This window comes from Solea senegalensis, linkage group LG10 (assembly GCF_019176455.1).
Source record: "Solea senegalensis isolate Sse05_10M linkage group LG10, IFAPA_SoseM_1, whole genome shotgun sequence".
NCBI lineage: Eukaryota > Metazoa > Chordata > Actinopteri > Pleuronectiformes > Soleidae > Solea > Solea senegalensis.
The window spans coordinates 8,375,382-8,400,372 of record NC_058030.1 but is presented as its reverse complement, the minus strand read 5'-3'; the positions used below and the strand labels follow the sequence as shown (position 1 = coordinate 8,400,372).

General features: G+C 41.2%; 1 protein-coding gene across 1 annotated transcript in view; it reads left to right on the top strand.

Moving 5' to 3' along the window:
• The first annotated feature begins 4,618 nt into the window (after window positions 1-4,618).
• The window catches only part of smpd3 (sphingomyelin phosphodiesterase 3), a 50,517-nt gene continuing 30,144 nt past the window's right edge, over window positions 4,619-24,991 (top strand). The window contains exon 1 of the mRNA XM_044036438.1: window positions 4,619-4,809. The gene's annotated coding sequence lies outside the window, so the exon portion shown is untranslated. The remainder of the gene's footprint in view (window positions 4,810-24,991) is intronic.

Sequence of the window (24,991 nt, the reverse complement as noted above, 5' to 3'; positions counted from 1 at the left end):
ATTAATGGTTAAATTAAAAGTATCGCTTTGACTGAGGTAGTGGAATATGACATTAAGCGATGGATACGGTAATGAGTGAGTAGTGTGTTATTATTGGTGGAGATCAACAGCACACAGTATATTTCTAGAGTTTATCAGGACTAGTACTGGGTCTGGGTGTACAGTAGTGCAGCCGAGAGTGAGTGGCAGAGAAAAGCTTGTGTGTGTCCACAGCAACAACAACGCTCCTTAATTTTGTGTTTGGCTATATCCACGAGACTTCACTGACATTATGGTCAGAAACCTCCTAACAAGGCTCCAAGCTAGTGTAGAGTTGGTGTGAGGTAGGGCCCCCGGTCCTGTTTGTCTAAAGCTCTTAAAGTCCCTTGGCTTTGCCCCTCTAGAGTTTAAAAGTGTATTGTTTAAACCTATTTTAGTTCAATATTGTAACCTTGTAAAAATTGGTGTTTCCGTTGGCCTCTTGTGAGACATTATATCTTTGAGAGCACAGGAGAGACATCCCCAAAAAATGTAACCATACCAGTGTGGTTAAATCTGGCAATGAGGGAGTAGACCGGAGATGTGGAGGAAAACCTGGGAAAGACTGAGTCACAGAAGAAGCAAAGAGGAGAAAAGCAAAGTGTTTTTATACAGTTGTACATGATTCATAAATTTGTTTTCAGCTATTTCAGTTTATTGAAATAAACGATATGAAACATTCAAGGAACTAACTTACTATCTGAAATGTGACAATTGCGCAAAATGAGTGAAAACCACTCTCAAAGTAAGAGGAGTGAAGAGTGCAACCTGCACAAGTAAACATGAACGGATGCAGACAGTGCACACACACACACACACGCACACACACACACAGCTGCAGAGAGGATTTTTGCCTGAGCCCTTCTCATCTGATTAAACCTACCTTTTAAAACCAGGATCCTGTTTCCAAGTGTGATAAGTCAATTTCAGATTTATTATCACTGGTAGCAGCACAAGAAGGGCGGACCCAAACTGACACTTCATCATGATAAGTTGACCACTGTGTACGTTTAAGTCTCGTCTTTAGCCCAGAATCACCTGGACCACCTATTTCACAGCTGAAATGTCCTAGAATTTCATTACCATCAAACCTGATTTCCATGTTTATGTAACCCATGCAGAGGAACATCATCCTGGTTCATTTCTACCACTCTGCGTAAGACATGTCTGTTCTGTGTCTGCTCTTTCACCCGATTTGACTAGATTTAAAGAACACAAACTACAAAACCACTCAAATTATCAACTAGATGTGCTTTTCATTTTGAACCATTGAATGGGCCAGTCGTTATTTAACATGGTGAATATAATGCTATGGGAAAACTGATCATTCGGTATTAAGGCATTTATTGTGTCACCAAGCTTCTGTAGATTACTACAAAATACAACAGTGGACTAAGGTGCTCATGACGTGGGAGTGTAGTCAGTATATGAGACATTTAATGAGTGCATTGATTTATGGCGAGGAACCTCTCCAGCACTGACACTCCTTTATTTTTCTTACTCAAACTCAGATCTATGGGGAGACTATATGGATCCTGTCTAAGGCTGAGGATTATAACCCACAATGATCACCTCCTTATACATGCACACACAGCATGGTCACATGCTCCCTGTGCAAGTCCCTCATCATGATTCTGGACTTCGCCGTTGCTGATGATCAGTGATTGAATCGGTTCTGTGCCTTGAATATGAGTGACTCAGCACAGCACAGTACTGTAGAAACAAAATTACATCATGTGCCATTTTAATTTTCCTAGGTAAAGTGACATGGTTTGGCACACACCATTGCATGTGCGTGAAATTGTTGATAACTTCAGAAATGAGAAATCACAACATTTTCATTGACAAATGAAAGCCACCCACTTGTACACACATACACACACCACAGGTCTGTGCATCTATTCTTCTGAAGACCCCACATTGAATTGCATTCATTTGGACGGCCTAAACAAAAACTTAAAAATCTCTAACCCTAACCTAACCACGATTAAAATCTTGGCCCTAAACTTAACCACATCCTCAGAAAAGCTCATTGTTTATGCCAGAAATGGTCCTGAAGACGTAATAAATACAAACACACACACACACACATACACCCTACAATCCCTGTGTCCCAGATTCATTGTTACATCTCTTTTCCACGTCCTCTTTCTCTCCTCTCTCTGTCTGCAGGGCTGCCAGTGACTCTGGAGGCCACACTTCAGCATCACAGCTCAAATCAAAGAGAGCGACCGAGTCTCAGTCAGAATAGCCTGTGTCTAATTCCTCTCTCACTCTGACCAATAAGACTTCACCTCATTTACATATTCTGGCCCCTGCTAAGACTAAAAATAAATTCAGATGGTACAGGATTATGATGCAAATGTGGTGTTTACTGTGGATTTAGAAGGTAGGGAAGGTGTTTTTCACTCACACAATTCACAAATCTCTCTGCCATAGGTTCTTGTTGTTGCTGGGTTAGGGTTCCTCTTTTATTTTGTAGTATATTTTCTTGTGTATTCTGCCCAGTGTACTTCCTGTTTTATTTTGTAGGACTGCTTTGCCGTGACTCACACTTGTTCCTAATTGTTTTCACCTGTGTCATTTTCTAATCCTCCCTTAGTGTTTCCCTTAGTGTTTCCTACATGTCAATTCTCTCTCAGTCAGTACACACTGAGACTCCTTTCTCTCGTGTTAGTTTTCAAGTGTTTGACTCTTTGCTCTGAATTCTTGGATTGTTTTTCTTGAACTCAATTGACTTTCCATGCACCAAATCTTTTTTCACCTGATAAAGACAGGAATCTACCGGAGCCATCTTCTGTGTTTGGGCCTTCAGCTCCATCCAACTTTACAGGTATGTGTAATTGGAGCACTTTCTATTTACTGTGTTTTTGGTAATGTATTATTTGGCCTTGTGATGGACTGTGAACCATGCCTGTTGCACAATGTTTGCTCCAACTTCACTGACTTGTAACATGAATTTATTTGTTGTGGTTTGACTGCCGGTGTTTTTGGATTGTATTCTTTGTTGCAGTTTCTTCCTTATTATATCTTGTCAGTCTAGACAAGTGAAGGTTTTATCTTGAATTTCTTTGAGCATGTGACAGAGTCACAAGTATGAAGTATTGCAGGGTTTTTACCTGACTAAATCTAGTGCTGTGAAACTGTCACTGCATTTATTGTTCTCCGACAAATGCTTTAAATCCAAACAGCTTCTGCATACAACAACTGTATATTTGCTCGATGAGTGCACGAAACAGCCTGTAAATGAGTGAACATCTGTGGATCCTTACAGTAGAAGAGTCGGCTCACATACGACTCGACATCTCACATCTGAACTCATTAAGTGACACAATGTCTACAGATAAATAAGAGGTTATAGGTCGGTGACTGACAACATGTAATTACTTGGATTTACTGCAGTGTGAGTTGTTGTAAGTACATTTCTTTTATTATTAAATCATCAATCATCTTTCCAGGAGCGTGAAGCCTAAAGCTCCACTGATGAAATGTTAATGCACAGCGTTGTGATTTATTTTTACCTTCACAAGAAGGCGGGAGGAGCGTGAACACTAACAGAGGACAGAGCAGAACAAGGACAGGCATTCACAAACACAAACAAACAAAGCCCAGCCTCCAGTCAGGAAGTGAATCAGGACTCAGGATTCCACTATCCAAACATCCAGGTCTTCCTGAAAGTCAAAGAAAAGGGGGATTTCATTCAAGGAAAGAACTAAATTGCTGTCCAGGTTAAAAAAAAAAAATTTTTTTAAAAACTTGCTGAACAAAATTGATAACCACTTTCTGGATGTGGTTATGTTAAGGCACAGTGTCCTTTTACAGGACATTAGAAAATTACACTTATAATACATGTAAATATGTTAGTCTGACTGAACGTGTGCTGACTTGAATTGCTCAAAAGAGATCAAAAGAATTTACTAAACATTTTTTTTAAGTAAATGGATCAGAATCATACTCAACATGCTCGTGAAACTAGTGATACAAACAATTTCAGTCAAACCATGTACACACTAGCGTTTTAAAGGGACATGGACAGTAGTTCAACTGAACTGCGTGGTCGATTTAAGATTGTTTGGAAATGAATTGTGTGACACGTGGTTTGGTTTTGACACTAAAGGGATTTGGTTGGTGGTGAGAGAAGATTATGTTGTTTTTCCAAATAATATCCTTTACAGTGTGCACAATCCTTAAATCATGAAAGTGTCCCAGCATTCAAACATATCATTTGGTCGTCTGCTGTTTGCCAGGTGTACTGTTCACTTAGTTGGACGCCAACACAACCCACTGTTCCTGTAGCTAAGAGTTTAGATCTCTTTGACTGAGAGCAGTGTCAGAGTGAAGAGTGAAGGCTGGGTCTTAATGACTGGTTATGGCCCAGGGAAGAGTTAGATTGTGGTGATGACACTGATAACGATGTTTGCACTCTGCTTGCTTTCTCTAGTCCTGATAACAAAGTGGTTTCTGTAAATTCGCCCTCAGGATTCATTAACATAAAACCCCACAGTAGTCGAGAAATGCCCGCTCTCTCCCGGGAGGCGGTCGCTATGGTAGAGGGCGTGGCGTCGTAGCTAGGCAGTGACGTCAGCGGGAGCTGTTCAAGGCTCCTGGTGCTGAAGAAAAGCGTCTCCTCTCCGCCTCGCGCAGTCAGACAGCCGCTCGCTCGGTTGGTCCACAGCCGTCAGCTGCTCCCGCCGCCGCAGGATTTCCCGCGTTAGCGCTCAGAACAGGAGGATACAGACGGAGGAAAAACTACCTTTTACCTGAAACCCACGCGGGAGAGAGGTCCTACAAGTAAGTCGTTTTCTCCCATCTCTCCCATCTCTCGCTCTCTCTCTGCGTGTAACGCATTGGGAAACAGTGCGGATGGATCTCCGTCTTCATTGAGATGGAAACGCGAATTACGCAAAAGTGGTACAGTACAGCGTCTGTATTGCTCTGTCCGTGTGTGTGTGTGTGTGTGTTCATTGAAGCAATTCTTCCAGCCGCGCCTAAATCTTACCCTGTGTCTGCTCTAGTACAACATTTGACTCACATTTGCATGATCCAATGGTCAGAGAATCTCTCTCTCTCTGTGTCTCTCTATCTCTCTCTCTCTCTCTCTCTCCTGAGGAACAAGCTATTGCTCCTAAAGATAAATATAGAGAGTAGTATCATTCATTATTTATTCTCTTTGCATTGTTATATTCTGATATTATTATTATTATAATATAAAGGAGGTTGTGTGTTTGGCTACATTTATCTGTGTTTTTTGTTTTACTGTTTGTGATCAGCATAACTCCAAAAGTAAGACAAGGATTTGGATGAATGGAAATGCAAGGAAGAAGTTATTAGATTTTGTTCCGGCTCTGAATACAGATTCAGGAGTGGATTGAGCCTCTTGGGGAAACTGAACTGCCTTGGCTGAGTTTTGAGCTCTCTGAATGCCTTCTCTGTCCTTACTATTAGGCTTTCTTTTTAAATTCATCTTCCCTTTTTTCCCGTTCCTCAGATAAACACTAAACGTGGCTGAACATTGTGGACGGCATGAATGCCTCAGTTTACTTGCTACACTCTGTGGTGTCTAGTCAGTTTGTAATTTTCCGGTTTGCCGACCCACAGCCCACACACAGTAGTCTTATTCAGTGGATTAAGCAGAGACACTCTGGTACCGGTGGGTTAGTGGTCAGGTTACTGCTCGGGATTCTTGATAGCTCGTAAGGCATCACAGCTTGTGGAAGAAATAACAGGAGAAGGAGAAACTGCAGAGAGACATGGCTTTTTTTCTTTTTGGCTCCTCAGTGCAATAAGGTGTGGCCTGGCTCTTGGCCTCCTCTCCTCTCCTCCTCTTCTCCTTTCCTGTGTGTTATAGTGTTTTGTACATTAAAAATCCATGTCTGTCTAGTTTTTTTTAAACCATGAGGGATTGAAAAGTGGGAATGACATGTGGACTGTAACATTTGTCTTGTAAATCACCGTAACACAAAGAAAAGTGTTATACAAGCTTAGGTTTATTATGTGGTTTCACATTTACATTAGGCATGAGTCAACATCTGGGTCCCTCATTTCCCACAATGCATATTTATATCTGTTTATTTTACCATTATTTAGGAATTCCCCTTGAGTTTAAAATCTCTTTCAAGGGAAACCTGGCCGGCCATGGCGCACAATACAAGTCCATTATGAACAGCACGTATGCTTGTCACTAAAGTGAGACAGAACACTGAGGCTTTTACCCCCAAAGAGTTGGTTGTGTTAGTGTTTGTGTCGGTCAGTATCTCCACTCGACTGCCACATCACATCTGTGGAGCTCAGCCGCTCAAATGAACGCATCTGGACAAATGAGCGCAGTCGAGTAATGTGGACGGCGACATTTCTGACATGACAGAGTCGTAAAACTACACAATATACTGCACAGTTATAGTGTTCTGGAAAGATTTAGAGCTGCACGGTTTTTCCTCGGGTCTATTGGAAGTTTAATTCATATACCTTTGCTGGTGGAACCGTCATCTGTGATTTACTGTAATTATATTCTTTTATATACACCCTGGTGTTTTATTCTTATATTCCTTCAGCTATCAGGCTGCTGAACTCGGATGGCTGTCATTATAAACACACATAGTTATTTAGTTTTATTGATGGACTGACTCTAATGATTTTATTTTGATCACTGTTTCCAGTAATTCATTGTCCGTCAGGCTGTTGGTGCTGACTGTGAAATTGTTAAAAGGCTGAATGTGATGCAGATGTGGTGAGCTGCAAATGAATTGCCCCTTGGGGATCAATAAAGTTGTCTGAATCTGAATTTCAATGAACCAAATTTTTGCAATGGATGACTGTGATTCTCGTCCTACTGGCACGTGGGGGAAGCAGAAGGCTTCACCAAATGTCTGTATCGTGAAACATATTCTAGAGACTAACCTTTTTGAATCTGGCTTTCGTGACGCTTCGCCGTTTATCGTTTAATTCTTCTGATGATTCTTCTTTAGCTGTATTTTTAAGTTTCAGATCTGCAATTCATCAACGGCCTTGGTGTCTTCATTCATCTCGGTGAATGCTGAGAGTGATGATGCTCCACATCAGGTGTAATTCCATTGTAGAGCAGGGTGAGCAGAGTCCTGCATGAGTGAATGTTAAATTGACATTCACTCTAAACCCTAATTCCCCTATACCTAACCTAACCAACTCTTTTCATGTTTCCCTGCAAACCAATGATTTTTCTTTTGTCCTCCCCTGACCCCCTGTAGCCAATGGACTCTGAAAAGATCAACCTCCAAGCCCCCCCTCCCCGATCCACATCCATCAGAGTGGATACTGGGTGTCCAGAGAACTATTATTCTGGTCATGACAGAGCAGGCAGGTGGTTGAGTGGAGCTGGCAGTTTGACAGGGCATGTGGGGGGGTGTAGCTGGTGTTGGCTGGGTGGGGATCCCGGAGTTCAGCGACACTTGATAGCACAGGATCTGGTTTCTCTACCCATGTGTAGGCGACGCAACATTAGTGATAGTTCTCAACTATGCACAGTATTGAATGAGATGGAGTAACTGTGGCTCACCAACACCAGTATTGACACAGTGTTTTGAAAACTTTAAAGTGAAACTGTGAGTTAGTTCTGTGATGGAAAGACAAGTTGTCCATATGAGTGTGTGGTTATTGTCCCTGTCCTTGCTCACAGAAAAGGTCAGAGGTCAGAGGCTGCTGCAGAGCTGGAGGAGTTGTACCAAGACTGTTTGTTGTGCGGATGATTTAATGCACTATTCTCGTATCCCTGCTGCTGTTTGTCAAGTAATAACTCTTGGGGATCTTCGTCAGGCGCCACTGGATCTAAGATTGACAGATGGTTTAATGTCGCAGAGATAAATATTGCTCTGTCTCGTTTTTTTTTTTAAAGAGTCATTAATTGGTAAATGTTGCTTTTATTTGATTTGATAGGACAGATGAAGCATTACTGGAGGTTAGATGGTGATGCCTCACTACGCTGACTCAATCGGGTGAACTATCTGATGCCACACAGACATAAACATTCTCACAGTCAATTGAAAACATTTGATAGGATAAAGACATAATGCTGCATCGTGAGAATATGAGATGCTCTGCGAGGCTGTGGTTTAATAGGTGGTTTAACAGCAGTTTTTCCAGCAACTCACAAAAAATAATGTCCTCCTTTTCAGAACTGTACAAAACTGAATGTGAACATGAGACGTTTTCTGTCTGAATCAAAGTGCTGCGTTGACTTATAGTTTCAAACAATTGCCACTGTGAGGGTCACACCTCTGTAAAATAAAACACAGGAGCTTTTCTGACAGACTGAATCTCCATCCCAGTGAGAATTTAAGCCTCCTTCTATTTCCCCCCTGGTATTACTTAGTTAGCCTCACCTTGCTCATCCTTCCACTTCTGCACCAGGTCATTTGTGGTCAGGTTTGTCGTGACTGCGAGCTTTGGCATGTAATCTGCCATCTCTATTTAAAGCAAAGTCTGCTCTTCCTGGAAGTGCTTTGTGCATTTTTCCAATGTTGCATTTTTTTGGGCTACAAGATGCCACATAGTCCTGTCTCGCGTGACGTGAGGCCTTGATCCTCTGCTCTACATACAAAGTGGTTTCTGTAATCATGTTCTTGTGTACTGAATGTTATGTTACTACAATGAAACAGTTTGACCATTTTGCTTTCCACTGAACCCTTTCAAGGACTCCTGTTGGTCCTCAAGGACTCTCGCCCCACATTTTTACATCTCGACTCTAGATTAAATAGATTTTGCATGGCATGCAATTAGAAGAGCACAGCCCCACCACAACAACTCTGCTTCTTCATGATGCCTGTCTCCACCAGGGCTACAAAGATGACATCTCTCACATCTCCTCTCCCCTCCCCCACCAAGTTCTCCCATGTATGAACAGTGATTTAGACTGCAGCATACTATCACCCTTGTTTTTATAAAAACCTATTTTACAGCATAAACCTGCATCTTTCCTCTTTTCATTCCCCTGAGCAGCAGAAATGACACTGTTGCTGTTGTCAGCTCAGTGGAGCTTTGCACACTTTTAAACATCAGTTTTTCAAGAGTAGAGCAACGCCGGGTAATTATGAAATTGACAAAACGTACAACAGGAGTTCAAGGGGTGAACTCATACACCTGAAGAATCATGTTACCCTGTTAGTAAGAGCGATTTCCCACTTTGTTTCACTTCATTTATTCAGCCTGGCACTGTACTTGTGTCATTTGATTATTTGTTGACTTGTGTTTTTGCTTTATTTCTTTTTAGCTGACACAGAGCCTGTGTTAGCAGTTTCCAGGAGCAGCAACATTTCTTCACACTGACCAGAGACCAACATCTTGTTGAGTTTTCTCTGTAAGTCATCACCGAACAACATGTACAGCATCAGGTCATGTGTCAGGGTTATAGCCTTTTTTTTTTTTTTTTCATTAGAGTAGTACCTTATCGTAATATGATTAAACACATGAATGTAAGAGTATACAACAAAGAGAAATAAAGATGGTCTTAATCAGATCTGACAGATTCAGGATACTTACAAACAAGCTGCTCCATGTGCTTTGGGGATCTTTGGCTCCAGGGAAGTTGCCAAGTTGGTAATGTAGTCAGTCAAAATGTGTCACTGTGTCTCAGATAGAGTATAATGGTGCCTCTTAAAGTGGGACTCGTGCACTTGTGTTTTGAAGATGAGAAAACTGCTGCTAGGCAAAAAATAGAATAGAATTAAAAAAAAAAATTAATTTCCCATATTTTCCCATATTAAAATCCCATCCAACAAAATTCTGCAAACTGAACTCGTGAACATGACACGTTCAGAATCTTTCTCCTTACGGTGTCATGAATACGACATGAGGGAGGGATTTCAGTGGACTGGTCTCATAAATACAACCCGCTTTTGAAAACACCACAAGATGAACTGACTTAATAAGATGGAACTCGTGACATGGGATACACCCACCCAAACGCAGCGGAGCTATCTTTACCAGCTGTATTGGCTATTTATACAGTATAGTAGCCTATGTACACATTTGTACATGCAGAGGGAGTTTATGATTAGAGCATGTGATTATACTTGAGCCCTAATCACAGCCTGTGCAGCTGATTAGAGAGCAGACCATTTATGGACATTCACATACCAACTGTCCTCCACCCTCTTTACTCTCCCTTCTCTTTCATTTGTACTTGAGCAGCTTCACCTTTCATCGTGTCTTCATGTGGGCACAGGACCTTCATGTCCCTCACTTTCTATCTCTGTCTACTGCTCACTCATCACTCCTGTGTGTCTGCCATGTCTTCTCCATGTCCTCCATCTGTCGATCTCCTCCCCCCTATAGCCATGTTGGCAGGGTCATGTGCCAGCATGGCTGCACGGGTGGATGTCTACTAAACTCTGCAGCTTTTGGTTGTATGCTGTTTAAAGGATAGATGACTGGGAGAGGGATGCAGTCTGGTAACCTGTTCTCTTGAGTTGAATCAGTGGCGACTGCAAGGGAAGCTCGGCTGCAGCACATATGTGGCCATATGCACTGTGTTGGATTCACATTTCAATACTGAACGTGCACTAGGATGCAATTACAGCGTGTCACTAGTTCGTTCGGAATCAGATCAAATCAATCTGATTTTCATTTTGCCGTATCAGCCTCCGTACTAAAACCACTTGAAGCTCAGCGTCAACTGTTTCAACAGTGATTGGACAAACTCCGGCAAAAACATTACTTCCATGAAAGCTCAGCTTCTCTGGGAGTCAATGTAGCAGTGTTGCAGAAACATGATCTGCCTCAGTGGATTTTGCGAGGGAAGTCTATAGACAGATAGCTGGTCATTGTGTATTATTTGCTCGCCAGTGTAGACCATTTTCTTTATTATTTCCTTGTTCTAGCTGTTTGTATGTATAAATAACTGGGCCTGAAATGAGCCTCCCCTGTTTCAAAGACCAGCACTGAACTGAATTCACCATCCTAACAATATCAGTTTGTATCATTTGATCTCAGCCGATTTAAAATCCACATAGTCTTTCTTGATTTATCATGTCATAGATAAACACTATAAATACCCAGAATGGCACGAGAGACACTGAAAAATAGTAAAGGTGGAAAACTTTGCTAGGAGGCACTTGTTCAGGTGATAACACCACTCACCACAGGTGATGCCACCGTCACAGCACGGCAACAATATGAAGGTTATGTACACAAGTGCCATATGTGCTTTTCCCTGACGTCTTTGAGCATATGCCACAGACCTTTTTGAAACGCCTCAGTTTCGCAAACTATTTTCACCCACGTCTCTGTCTCGCTCGTATTGAACCATCAAGGCTGAGCATTTCTATTCATGTTGTTCCAAAATTGTGTTACGGCTTTGGATAGGAGTTTGAAGGTTGATCTCTTCAGTTTTTTGGGACATGGATAGGACGGCACGATTCCCCTGTGCTACAAATTGAGTTGTTGTTGTTGTTTAATATTTTACCTTCACAAAAATTTAAGAAGAAGTTTTTAAAACTTTTTAAGGAACAAAACTATCCTTTGTCGTGTACAGGGTCACAACAAAAGACAGTAAGTAACAGTTGTCCAGTAGAATCTAACTGAAGCTTTCATTTGGTGACATATTTCAAACCACTTTTATATCCAATTCCTCTTTCTGACATTCTCCTGATAACAAATGTCTGTCTCTTAGGCTGCTGAATGCTCACCATGGGAATTGCTATTACACCGCCTGGTGTTTTGTCCTGGGCAGGTGGTTTACATTCAGTTTATCAGATATTTTGAAAAGCTGCTTCTGAAACTGGGTTTGATGAGAGCAGCGAGGCAGAAACCCAAAACAATTAGCTGAAAGCTGAGCGGAACTGCTGACTTGGGTGAAATTATCTGTGGTTTTGTCTCTTCTAGTGACTCATTTTTATTACATTTGTATTAATTAGATCCATTGTTAATTAAAAACAAGTAAACAGAACAGGATAAATGACTCACTGGAGCAATCGAGTCAAATCAGATGTGTTTATGTGGAGAACGACCACATATTTGTCTTTTATCTGCGTATCATAACAACCAGCATTGTGAGACTCGGTCGGTGTCTCGTGAATAGAGATAGCAGACGAACTACTGATGAATCTCTTCTGCACGTCATTGTCAGAGAACCCCGTCACACTCAGAAGTAGATAATTAACGCCACACCTGATCCAACTCGCATGGGTTTTCATGTGTTTGGATCTCGCTCGTCTTTTAATCCACCAGAAAATAAAGAAAGAATGAAAAAACAGCAGACAACCAGGATCACAGTGGGTGGTTTAGCTGCAACACTATTCTCAAACCATAATGACGTAAAAGAAAAGAAGAATCACGCTGCGCCGGAAATGTGAAGAGTCAAAACAAGAAAGGGTAGAGGCACACTCTCAATCCACAAAGCACGTCTGCTTTGCAAAGGTTTCCTGACACGTTTCATCTTCTTTTTTTTTCCCTTCACATATTTGTTTTTAAGAGAGAGTTCGTCATCACATGATATTTAAACATTATCACAGCAAGAATTTAGTTACAATTAGAAGGGAGAAGTACAGTAGAGATGGCAGATTACACACGTAATATGGTCTGTCATAGATGCCGTTTGTGGGAACGCATGACCAGGTCACTGCTTGTCCGTCATGGGAACAAAAGACATGTCCTTTTTATTGGGAAAAAGCTGCAGAGTGCACCAAATGAAGGACTCCTCCTCCGTTCCCTTCCCAGTTTCCCAACTACAGTGGCCTTCATCTACTCGAAAGAATGTAAACACTACATTCTACACTCCTCTACTCTCTCTGTCATTACCTCCTGCTTCTTTTTTGGTTGTTTTTTTATTGTAGGCTGAGGTGCTGTTCATGTACATATAACGGTTTACTGTAAGGCCAGAAATTTGATTATACATTTATTCAAACATACATATGGGTAGTAGTATATATGATTTATGCCAATAAACCCCCCTAAATGTTACCCTCTGGACATACTTGACATATCAAACTTGTGATTTTTTTTGTCTGAGGACTGAAAGGAACTGAGTCTTACATCTACAAACGGGATGGCTGTCGTCTCTGATTTATTGCAGATGGGGAAGCTGCTCCTTCGCCACAGCCAGACGTTTCAACATCCAAAAGATTTTTGCCACAGTCTCGACTCTCACAGGAGATGTGCTCGTATCATAAATCAGCAGTGTCATCTTCCGCACTGCCGATGGAGGAGTCCTGATAAAATCACAGACACTGACGGGATCAAACTAGAAAGTGGTTCCAACCCTGAAAGCTGTCGTTTTGTAACTTTTAAATTCAAACAAATGTCTGTTGCATTCAAACCACTGTCAAAGGGCTTCACATGGCTCTCCCTGTGTTTCTCAGCTCAGCAGTTTTGTTTGTTTTTGTGTCTGTGGCGACATTGCCATGCTGCACTCAGATTTAGTAACAGACAATTGAGGCGGAAGAAGCACACAGGGCGAGTGAAGCGAGGTGGTCCGTGTAAAGTTTCAGATGTGGATTCTACAGCTAAAAATAAACCAGGACAGTAGGACTTCACACTGGTATTTTTAATCACGATCACAGTTTTAGCTTCTCACAAACTTGAAAATGCACGCTCCACCAAAACAAATCAAGTGCTCCTTAAACGGCTTGGCTGACTTGTCCCTGCCAACCTGCCTCTGTGTCTGTACCTCTGCAACTAACTATGTTTCCTGGATGAAGTCTGGTTTCTTTTAGTTTGTTTGTTTGTTTGTTTAAACAAACTGATAAACAACACATATTTTACGAAAGTACTGTGGAAAAACTTGAGAGAGCTCGTTCTGTGTTGCGAGGCGAGGGTGAGAAAAACTGGGTCAAATCAGATGTACAGTACTGTGTAGTGGTAGTTATTCAGACGTCCACAGGGGGCAGTAGTAAGTAATTGGATTAGAAATTGTTGCGTAGTTTTCTGCATAAACCTGCTACACAGACAGCGAGTGAGATTGTTTTCAGTGCGTGTCATGGATCGTAAATTACATAATCCATTTTATCTGTAACAATCTGTTTCACTGCACATGTGAAATATAATTGTAGTAAAAGTTGGAGTAGGGAGGAGCGCAACCTATCTGCACACATACATGAGATTTGCTCTCAGTTTGCCAACTTTCCGATAGTGAAATGGTCTTAAACAAAGACAAAATGTCAACCCCCAAACAGAAGGGCCTGAGATTATAGCATTAACAAGCTCAAATTAGGTTTGTGAAGCTTGATTTAGAAAATGGAACACTTTCTATCAGTAATCCATCAGAACAAGATTGGCTATATGATATTTACCCTGGATTATACTCATTTTGTTGAAATATGTGCATCTCACTAAAACTACGTTGAGTGTGGACAGCTGTGTCGGTGGGTGTGTGTGTGTGTGTTCCTGCCTGCTGCTGTTGGCAGGTCAGTGTGAACAGACTGTATAAACATGGAGAGATTATGTTTTCACTGCTGGTCCTGTGTCTACTGAGAGGAGAGGTGAGGAGCAGGATTTGGGATTGGTTGAATTAATCTTCCACTAAGATGAATCACTGTGTCAATCACTTCATTGAATGGATTTTCTTTTGTGCCATTGTGCTGCCACCCTGTCTGCTCTCGAGGTGCCCCCCTGTGATTTCTCCCAAAGGCCTTAATCTAGTTCTTGCGTGAGGTCTGAAAGAGGTGCTTTGGGTGGAGTCGTGTGCATGTGTAATGACCACATCTGTCACGGACACACAGCTGGCTTTAGAAATTCAAGGAGAACTAGCCACACACTGATAACAAGAGATGGAAATTCACATTAACAAGGATATGTGGGGCCTCCTTGAGCTGCACAAGCTCTCTGTCATTACTTGCATGGACAACAGGCCACGGTCAGACCTCAGAGAGAGAGCGTTGAAGGCAGGGAGAGGATGAGAGGCAGCCTTGTGCAGTAATTAGTGAGGTGCTGAGGTTAAAGACGACAGCGGGGCATCGTGCAATGTGGTTCTGTGCTGCATGTTAACCTGATTTCCAGCTTCCTCCTCATTCTCTTCCTATCCTCAGCCTCCCTCGTGGAAAATTCAAAGTGTCTTTTATGGCTGAGTAGATTCACAACACAGAGCTGCAGATGCAACCTGTGCAGCTGGCAGCATTGATGAGGCTTCACACACACACACACACACAGATTCTGGTGCTACCAAAGGAAGGAGCAGAGACGGACTGGAGCCAGACCTGTGGTGATGTTTGTTGCTCTCCTGCTGCTCACTCTGTCTTTGGTCGGAACTTAACTTAAAGAGCTGGTGCTTTGGTGTGAAGTGCTTTGACGTATAACCTGAGAATCCGTGGAGTCTCTGCTTTCATTCCGAGCTGTACGGAGTGTGTTCTGGATAATGTGTCGTATAGTGTTAGATCCAGAAATATGGCGAGTGACTTGACACAATGGTGCAGTCTGTAGTTTGATATGTAGTAATTCATTTAGTTATTTGAGCTGTGTTGGTCACATTTAAAATAGGTCTTATAGAGTCTTGCAGCCCAGATTCTGCTGTTTTGTGCAGTATTCCATGGGTTAAAGCTGCAGTAATTAGTACATCCATTTTGGAGGAATGGATATCATGTTGTGAGGTATATATAATGTGAAGGGAGTCACACTGTGCATCTCTTCATAGTTCATAGGCAAAGTAAAACAGGCAGAGCTAAAAGAGTGACTATTTGGAGTACAAGGAATAACAATAGATTCAAACTGAATGCTAATGTTGCTCAATTCCAGTTAGACATGTAAATTGACAAATAATAAGAAATTGGGTAACTGAGTAGTGACCCACTTTCTCCAGGGATTTCTAAATTTAGATACTGATTTGTAAAACATTTAAAAGAACACATCATCATCAACAACAACACAACATTCCGAACGTTCCAAATAATTCCAAACGTGATGGCTCAATAATGACTTGGCGTGGGGGAGATTGTTGCCTCTTTCATTCCCACTCTGAACCTGAACCTCTGTCCCTGCACTTTATATGTTTGGTGAGCAGGTAGGAAAGTAATGATTAGTCTGTAACTCATCCAAACCACTGAACCAGAGTCACCACTCCAGACCACACTGCAGCCGGACAGCAATGTACAGAATAAAAAACGGGTTCATTATAGCATACTATCTCTATGCTGTAATCTGCTCATACAATGACCACCTAACGTCTACATCCCAATGACATCTACTAACCATAATTATTATAATTATGTATTAACTTGTCGGGCCTGAAGGGCATTTTTAACTTTTCATTTGAAATGAATATTCAACATAACTATTTGTGACACAGTGGTGCAACATACAGAAATGTGTTGTTGATGTCTTTGGAATGGGTCGTCGTCACTTATCGAGCCACAGTAACAATTCAGGAGGATTTACAGGCCCTCACAGACATCAAGGCCAGAGAAGAGCTGTCCCGGGTCAATAGGTCAGATTAGATAAAGTCCAGATGAGAAGACCACAGAGGGGGTGAAATCACACAATAGCCCTTTTTTCTACAACAGCACATGCATAAAAGTGCCAAAAGAGACAAATTTGTTATTTATTCCTTTTTTTCTTTTCACTGTGACTGGGATACGTAATGTGCTCTCCACAAAACTGGATCCAAGCAGAAGAGAAAGAAAAATGAACCACTGGATAAGTAAATATCCACCGCAGTGTAAGATTTATTGTCTTGACAGTATTATAAGTTACTGTATATTGTCTATGACGTTACACTAGACTACCTGATGATGATTAAACGTGATGTACAGAGTCATGAGAAAAGTGTCAGTCGAGTCATTAACTGTGCAACAAATCAATAGTATTTTGATTACTTTATTTTTAAATGCAGTTTCCATCTGAGTCTTTATTTTATTGCTTCCTTTTACCCACAAATCATTGCATTTACAGTTTTATTCCGTTTACCTTGAACAAACATTTCAACTTCAATTCAGTTATATCCAAATGGCTGACACTGTATGAAGATGTAAAATGATATCTCTTTTCTCTCTCCCCCTCTCCCCCTGTCTCCCGCACACAAACACTTAACCTGTGTTTGCCATGGTCTGAACTTTGGGCCGTTTCTAAGGCAACATTCGGTGACGGCAACTGCCAGTCAGCGGTCATTTGCTCATGTCCTCCGTTTATGTTCAACACCTACAATATGTGCTACGTGTTCTCTCTCCCTCCTTTTTCCATTATTTTTTTTAAGTGACTATTTTGTCTGCGACGTTAACGTTCAGTTTAGTTCTCTCTAAAAACTGAAAGCCTTACCGTCATCTCCAGAAGAAACCAAACATGTGTTGAAGGTTTAACGACAAATAGAAAGAGTGAAGAATGAGACCGTGCGGGTGTGACAGAGGCCTGCAGACATCTATGACTGAGACATGGAGCATACATTATGCACAAGGCCAAAAGTGCTGTCATGATACATTATAAGAGTCGACAACAGGAAGAGGCTTCTGTTGTCCAGGGAAAGATCAGCACATACACCATCACTGACATTTATTGTGGAAAGGAGGAAGAGGCCTAGTGTTTACATGCATGTATCTTTGTGGAGAGAAGAAACTCATCGCTGTCTGTGTTACTTTCAATGAATCTTTCAATGTTTATTTACATAGCACTTTACCATAGCTGCAAGGTACTCAAAGTGCTTCACATGACAAGAAAGAATAAAAAAAACACTCGAAAAGTTAGTAAAATACACAATTAAACAGTAAGGGAAACTAATACTCCAATGAAATAAGATTCAATGCAATTAGGAAATGTACCATTAACAACAGGGGGAACGTAACAGAGGGGTAACAGCCAGTAGCTGCTCACCTGATGGGTGTAAAACCCTTTCATTTTCACGTATCCTTAAAATCACTGCTAAATAATGTGGAGCGAGGCCAGTAATAGCTCTAAATACAAAGAGTAAAATCAGTTCTAAAATGAACCGGCAGCCAATGAAGTTCATATGAAAACGTCCATGGGTTTTACGAGTTGAATCAAAATGGCATTTAAAACATTGGGCTAAAGTTGTTCATTTCATGTTTTATGTTTTAAATGTTACTTTTTTTTTTACAATGGGTTCATACTAGTGCTCTGATACTTTTAGTTTCGTTTGAGATTATACATCTGGTACATTTTGGCCTCAGCATATTCATTTCATATATGTGTGTGTAATAATTAACACTGCTGTAACAAGCTGTAACCATAATAACAGGTATGTGTCACACACAGGGTCCAACCAGCTGGTGGACTCTTGATATGGTGCCAGGGTGATGTCGCAAGGACTCAAACTTTAATTGTTGTGTTACTTCTGCTTTTCAAAGATATATAAAACTCTCTCTCTTGTGTTTATGAGTTTATGTGCGTGCACACAGCCCCACTCATTGAACCTTGCACTGTCCTATGAAGCTATAGGGGACAGAAATACTGCACCTTTGCGTGACTTCTCTGATGTCAGCGGGACACTGGCCATCGCTGACGGTTGTGTTTTACAAAAATAAATTTGGTTGAATGCCATTTGAAATAACACCGTTAAATTCTATTGACTGATTAGTTGATTGATTGTCTGTTAAGTGAAATATAAGTGACCTCATATTGTCTAGTTGTATTTCACTTTTATGACATAATGGCGTTGATTTGTATCGCCTGATGTTTTTTAATAGTGTCACGTTTTCCCTTTCCTCTGTGAAACACTTTTCAAAGCCTCCATGTTTCCAAATAAACCCACCCTTGAAATCTTTCAAATGAAGTGTTTTCATTTAAAGATTAATACAGCACGTGGGAACACATTTTTCGTTTGGCTTTTCATTTGGAATTGGTAAAAACCCCCTGTCAGTATTTGATGAATTTGTTTATAACTGTGGCAAAGCTGCTGTTCAGGATTTTCATTTGACATAAAGAAATATGACCTTGCCACTGGGAGCGTGTTCGGGAATGACCACAAGCACACGGCCACATGATGGTAGCTTTGGCTCTCTTTTGGCTGTTTAAGTACGATGCCAAACATAATTAAAGTGCTGCTTAATCAGAAACACCAGGCGTGTTTGCAAAGGTTCAAAGCAACATGGGACTGTTGCGAGTGTCGCGGCCCATGTGGCACGTGGAGATGAGACACATTTCCAGGGGAGTGAAAGTGCTCTTGTGTGGCTGTGTTTCCACTGTGGATCAGCAAAGCAGCTGTTGGCTGTGACAAATGTAGAGCAAATCAATGCTGACCAATCTATACTGCTCTGTCTGGAGCGGGTCAGTCACAGTGGCCCGGGTGGCACTATGTGTGACTGATGCATATACAGTGTAAATGTGGGTGTTTTAAGTCTTGTGTGCACAGATGATGTGCATTTCAATGACCCCGTCATGTATTGATGATTTTAAGTACTGCGAGTGAAAACATGTGACTGTGTGTGTGTGTCTGTGTGTGTGTCCTTTTATTTCTTTAGGACCTTTTCTGGCATACACACTGACCTTGTAAAGACCAGTCGTCCTCACGGTCGTAATGAGGCTGAACCTAATTTCTGAGGAACTGGCCATGTTTGGGGCTATGATTTGAATTGTGGTTAGGTTTTGGTTAGGTGATGAATGGTTATATTCATATTCTTTGTTTAGGTTGACCAAATAAATGGAAAGTTAATGCAGTGTCCAAAGTAGGATAGCTGTTACAAACCTGTGTTTATGTGTGTGAGCGTGTACAAGCTATTCGGCCGACACGGGGCAAGGAGGCAAATGTCAGCGGTCAATAGAGCATTTGAGAATTGGACAAAAATAGTCCAGATTGGGGGTTGTTTTGTTTAGTTTTTGCTGTGTAAGCTGACTGAACAAGAAGAAAACGACAAATCAGCTTTTTTTTAGCTACACTGGACAAGCCATAAGAGTGCCTTGTGTTCCGCTAGAAACACTGACACCGCTCAGTCTGAGGCACTGAGCCACTACAAACTGGCTGCTTTTGGATCACACAGAGCAAACAGAGCAACAGCTCCACACACAGTCACACATTCATGCAAGTGTACACACAGGCAGAGCGCATGCTCGCAAGATCTCACCCACTGTTTGTCTGAGCTCCACTGCTGCCTCCTTCCAGTCCATATGGATGGCCAGCCAAAGGGGTGATGGGCAATTGTGTGTCATGATTGCAAGTGAATTTGGGTTACACAAATGAAAAAGTTTTGATTTGAATACTTATCTGCTGAGGTGCAGTTTCACCTGGGACTCTCATAGGTTTACTGTAGGTTACACCCACAACATAGCCAGAGCAGGCGATGGATTTTACATGAAGACAAAGCTGTAAACCTGTCTAGCTGCAAAGAACCAGCAGAGCGGGTAGTCCGATGGTGGAGACCCAAAACAGAGCAAAAAGTGTTTACCACAGTTCATACTGCTAGAATACTGGAAACATAAATTGTCAGCACAGCCTTTTCAATGTAAGTCTTGTCTAAAGCTTGTTTGTGCTGCACATTAAATACAACTCTTGGTTATCGGTTATGCAGGACGAAATTAATAGCAGGACTTTTCATTTAACAACCGAGTCGATAACTTCTGCCTCAATATAAATGGAACACACTTCACCTGCACTTTTCACTGCCGATACTGGATATTACTGTGATTCCGAGATGTAAGTTTGCACAACACTGGTCTGCACAGAAAAGTCACTGACTTGTCTCCATATGGTAAAGCTTCTCTACTGTTCTATGATGTCATTGTTGCTGTCATACACAGCTGATGACACATCTGGCCCAGAGTCAAAAGCAGGTTAACAGTTGAAAGGCTCTAATAGCAGTCTTTGTGTTTTGCCGAGGTGCAGAGGTGACACTGTGCAGCGGTTCAGAGTGATTTATTAGATCATGGAGACAGAGGCTAAATGAGGGACGGGGAGTTTAGCGAGCCAGGCTGAGGCATAAAGGAGAGGTCAACGAGAAACAAAAGGTCACAGATGAGAATCAAGATGATATCAGTGAAAGCACCACTGTAGTAGCATTGGATCCCATTCACTCCAAACTGTACATGTATTCAATGTTACTGCAAACTGTTTCCTATGTTAGGTCATATCACAATGTTTTTTATTTTGTCATGATTTCTATTCTACATTTTTATAACCTGTCATAAGGCCTCAGTGTCAGTAGCAATCTTAAAGCTATCTTAAAACGTATACGCTACAATACCAAAACTGCTATTATATCAACACAGTTGTGTGTTCCTGTTTTGAATCTTCCTGATTCCATTTGTTGTCATGAGAGCAGCATTGTTGCTCAAGAGCAGGTGGCAGCCGGTCCTGATCTGATCGAATTACCATCCTGATTTCATTGTGTCTCATAGTGATAGTATTATATGCTTCCACTAATCATGTTACGCAACCACAATTACACAGATGAAGGAGACAGAGAGATGGAGGCAGAGGAGGAGGGTGTGATCGCTCAAGATACTCGCTGATATTTGAAGTGCAGATGGTGGGAATATGAAATCTTAAACACTCCAAGTCTCATTCCCTGAAAATGGGATCGAATGAATGTCATTTTTGCAGTATTGGTGGCCACAGGCACATGTGTAATTGGGTCACAGCATGGTGCAAAGTAGAAAAGAAATTATAAATGATAGGAGTGTTTTGTGAGCAGCTGGGCTCTATAGGCATTATGTTTAGTTACAGGAGCTCATCTTCTTTCAACACGGCGCACAGTTAGAGTGTTGGTGTGAAAACTGCTCTTTTGAGAGAACGTGCTCGGAGTTATTTTAAAATCTGTACAATTACACAACAATTAGAGGATTTGTGGATCCGTGGTAGAGCAGATCATCTTCCAAACGAAAAATTGAGGGCACGATTCTTGGCTTCTGGAGTCTAAATACCGATAGCCCGCTGGGCAAGACACTCACCCCTAAATTGCTCCTCGTGGCGGTGAATGATGTGCAATAGAAAAGGCTCTGCATGTCGATGTGAATGGCAAACATTTGTGTACAGCTCTTCTCTGTGAGTGGTCATGAAGACTAAGAAAGTGCGACATAAATACAGACCATTTGCATTTATCATTATAGTTAGTGCCTTTTTGTTTCCAGACTAATTGTTTAGGCTACAGATGAACATATCAACTTGATAACGTTAACCCCTCGTGGTACTTTTGGCTGAAATGAGGAAATGAGGTGTGTAATGGAGGTGTATACAGTCCCCATGATCAAAAGCCTTTGTCACACATGGGTGAATGATGACAGTGACTGAAACTTGGGGTCGACCTCAGTAGGATGGTGTGCCATTAAGTTATGAATTTGTGTTTATTATGTATTTAGTACTACAGGGTATGTTAGCATGCTACCATACTGACCAAAATCTCATTTACCCGTCTCTCAGAGGAACTCCTGAGACGAGTTATAATGTAGCTGTGAAATATTGAGGGTAATTAGCTGCAGGCTCTCCTCCGGTTGAAAAGTAATTTGACAGTTTATTCCATCCGGTTGAAAAGCCAGAGTGCTCACGGGACTCGTTGCACTCCCATAGGCCCAGATTGCTTTGGTTGTTGATGAAAATGTGCCGCCATCAACGGAGCAACACTCCTTAACTGACTGGAAATGTAACCATCCATGAAGAAGCATTCAACTCAGGTGTCCCCTTGTTTTCAAATATACAGTAACCCACAATGAATGGACCATACAAGGGTGTGTGTGTGTGTGTGTGTGTGTGTGTGTCTCACCACATTACACAGATAACATGTTAACACTTGATCATGAATGTGAAGGCTACTGCTGTGTTCCGTCTGTGTGTGCGTGTCGTACATTGACAGGCAGCTAAACTATGGTACAGTCCTTAAGTGCATGTACCTGGGTCACCATGACAACAGAACTCACTAGAGCATGTTGAGAGCAGAGTGACATCACTGGCCTTTCTGTGAGTGCATGTGTGTGTGTGTGTGTGTGTGTGTGTGTGCTCGCATGTGTTCAGAATGTGGCATTTGCTGAATTAACTGAGAGAAACAAAAGAAAGGAGAGAAAGATAAGGAATTAAAAGAGAAGAAGACATAAAAAAACAATGTAAGAGACAAATTTCTCCCACTTGGCATATTTTGTGTTATCACTACTCTCTTAGCATTGATTTCTCAGCTGTCTCTGTGTGTGAATGTGGGTGTGCGCTTGTGTGTGCAGCTCAGCGCTCTATTCCTCTGTTGCACATAACAAAAGTGTGGCATTGATCACTATTATCCTCTGTGGAAGTCAAACACACTGACGGACAGACTCACACAGTATACATGCAGCTACACACAAATACAGAGATGGTATACATACACACACTTGCAGAAGAAACACACATGCACCCACACACACAGACAGGTTTTTCTTCCCTCCTGTCTATCCAGACAGTCAGTATTGATTGTGAGTGAGAGAGGATGGAACAGTTCTTTAGGAAAACTTAAACAGACTATAGTTCCTAGGCCGACACAGTCATTTATCACTGCCTTCCTGGTTGCCGAGCTCTGGGTCTAATGAGCTTATCATTGTGCAGCGAGGTGTGCGTCATTTACTGTGTGTGTGTTTGTTGTGTGTGATTAGAGACCTGGAAGTGTTGTTGGCTACCTGTGTTTAAATGCTCTGTTGCTACCAGAGGTGGAAAGTAATTCATTACATTTACTCGTGTTACTGTAATTGAGTAGGTTTTTTGTGAATTTTTAAGCTTTTAAAGTCATTTTTAAAATGTGTCATTTTAATTAAGGATTTTTTTTGGAAGTACTGTGCTGTGCTACATTTGAATCTGTTACTGAGTAAAAAAAAAATGTTGGCCTGAATTAAAAAATAAATGAATGAATAAATAAATCACAGGTGAACTGGCGCTAATTAAGATCCCTCTGTGAGGAAGCTGAAGCATGTTGACTGAAACATTATGTGTTTACGTATATTTATTTTGTCAGCGCTTACGATTGTAAAGTTTTGCCTTTAATTAAAACAATTCATGTGAGATTTGTGTCCCCTTGTAATTTTTGCACGACACAAGAAATAACTTCGAGTACCTTTTTAGACCAGTACTTTTACTTGTACTTAAGTACAACATTATCAAAAAAGTGGTACTTTTCCTTGAGTAGACTATTTAAGTACTCTTTCCACCTCTAAGTGTTACAGTGCACGTCTCTATGTTGATTGTTAATATTATAAGATATTATAATAATAACAATATTTATAACATCATGAACTCCATTTAAAGAAAGCTTATGTCTTCCATAATGTCATATTTGGTTTCAATCTGTTTGTATGGAACTAAGTGAAAGGTCAGTTTCACCCAGTGACACTGTTTTTGGTCATGAGACAAACTCCCACACTTCCCTCTGATTAAAGCGCCATGCACTCATCACACGACTGTATTGATGCTGGCCACTAACGGTGCATTCTCATCATTTAACATTTAACTTTTGTTCAGGTTGTTTGTTGGCTTGTCTCAGAATGTAAGGGAGCCATTTTGAGTGAAGGCCTGTTAAATGTGTGAGTCTGAACAATGCACTTGATTTGAAAGTGGTTTTACATGAAATTATAGATTCGTAGTAGTACTAGTAGTAGTAGTAGTGATCCGACGGGCATAATTCTTTCAGTTTATTGTTAGAAAACAACATATTTTGTTTCTATTTAATGACACAATTAATGGAAACCTAAAGAGTAAACAAATAATCAGTTGTGCAGCTGACCATAATTATTTTTTCACCTTCGTTATTTGCTTGAAATGCTTTTTGACAGCTTCATTTTTAAAGGGGTGCAGCACTCTGTGGTAACTGATCAACATAAAGAAAAAAAAACAGCAGTCCAAGTCATAAGACGAGTCGAAATGAGAGCGATTTGGAACAGAAATGTATTTTGAAACATTACTTGTTTTTCATGAAACCAAATAAAGTGAGCCACAAATAGCTCATAATGACGAGGAAAGGCAGCAAATTGCAGCTTAAATGCCAGGCAGTGGAGCAATGAGTGAATCTGTCTGGATTAGAGCTTATGCAGGGAAGTAAGCCTTCTGTTTGCTTCCTTTAGTTAATTCATTATTCACATAATTTTCTCTCCGGGCCTGGCTGCCTCTGCTTTATGCTAAAATTGC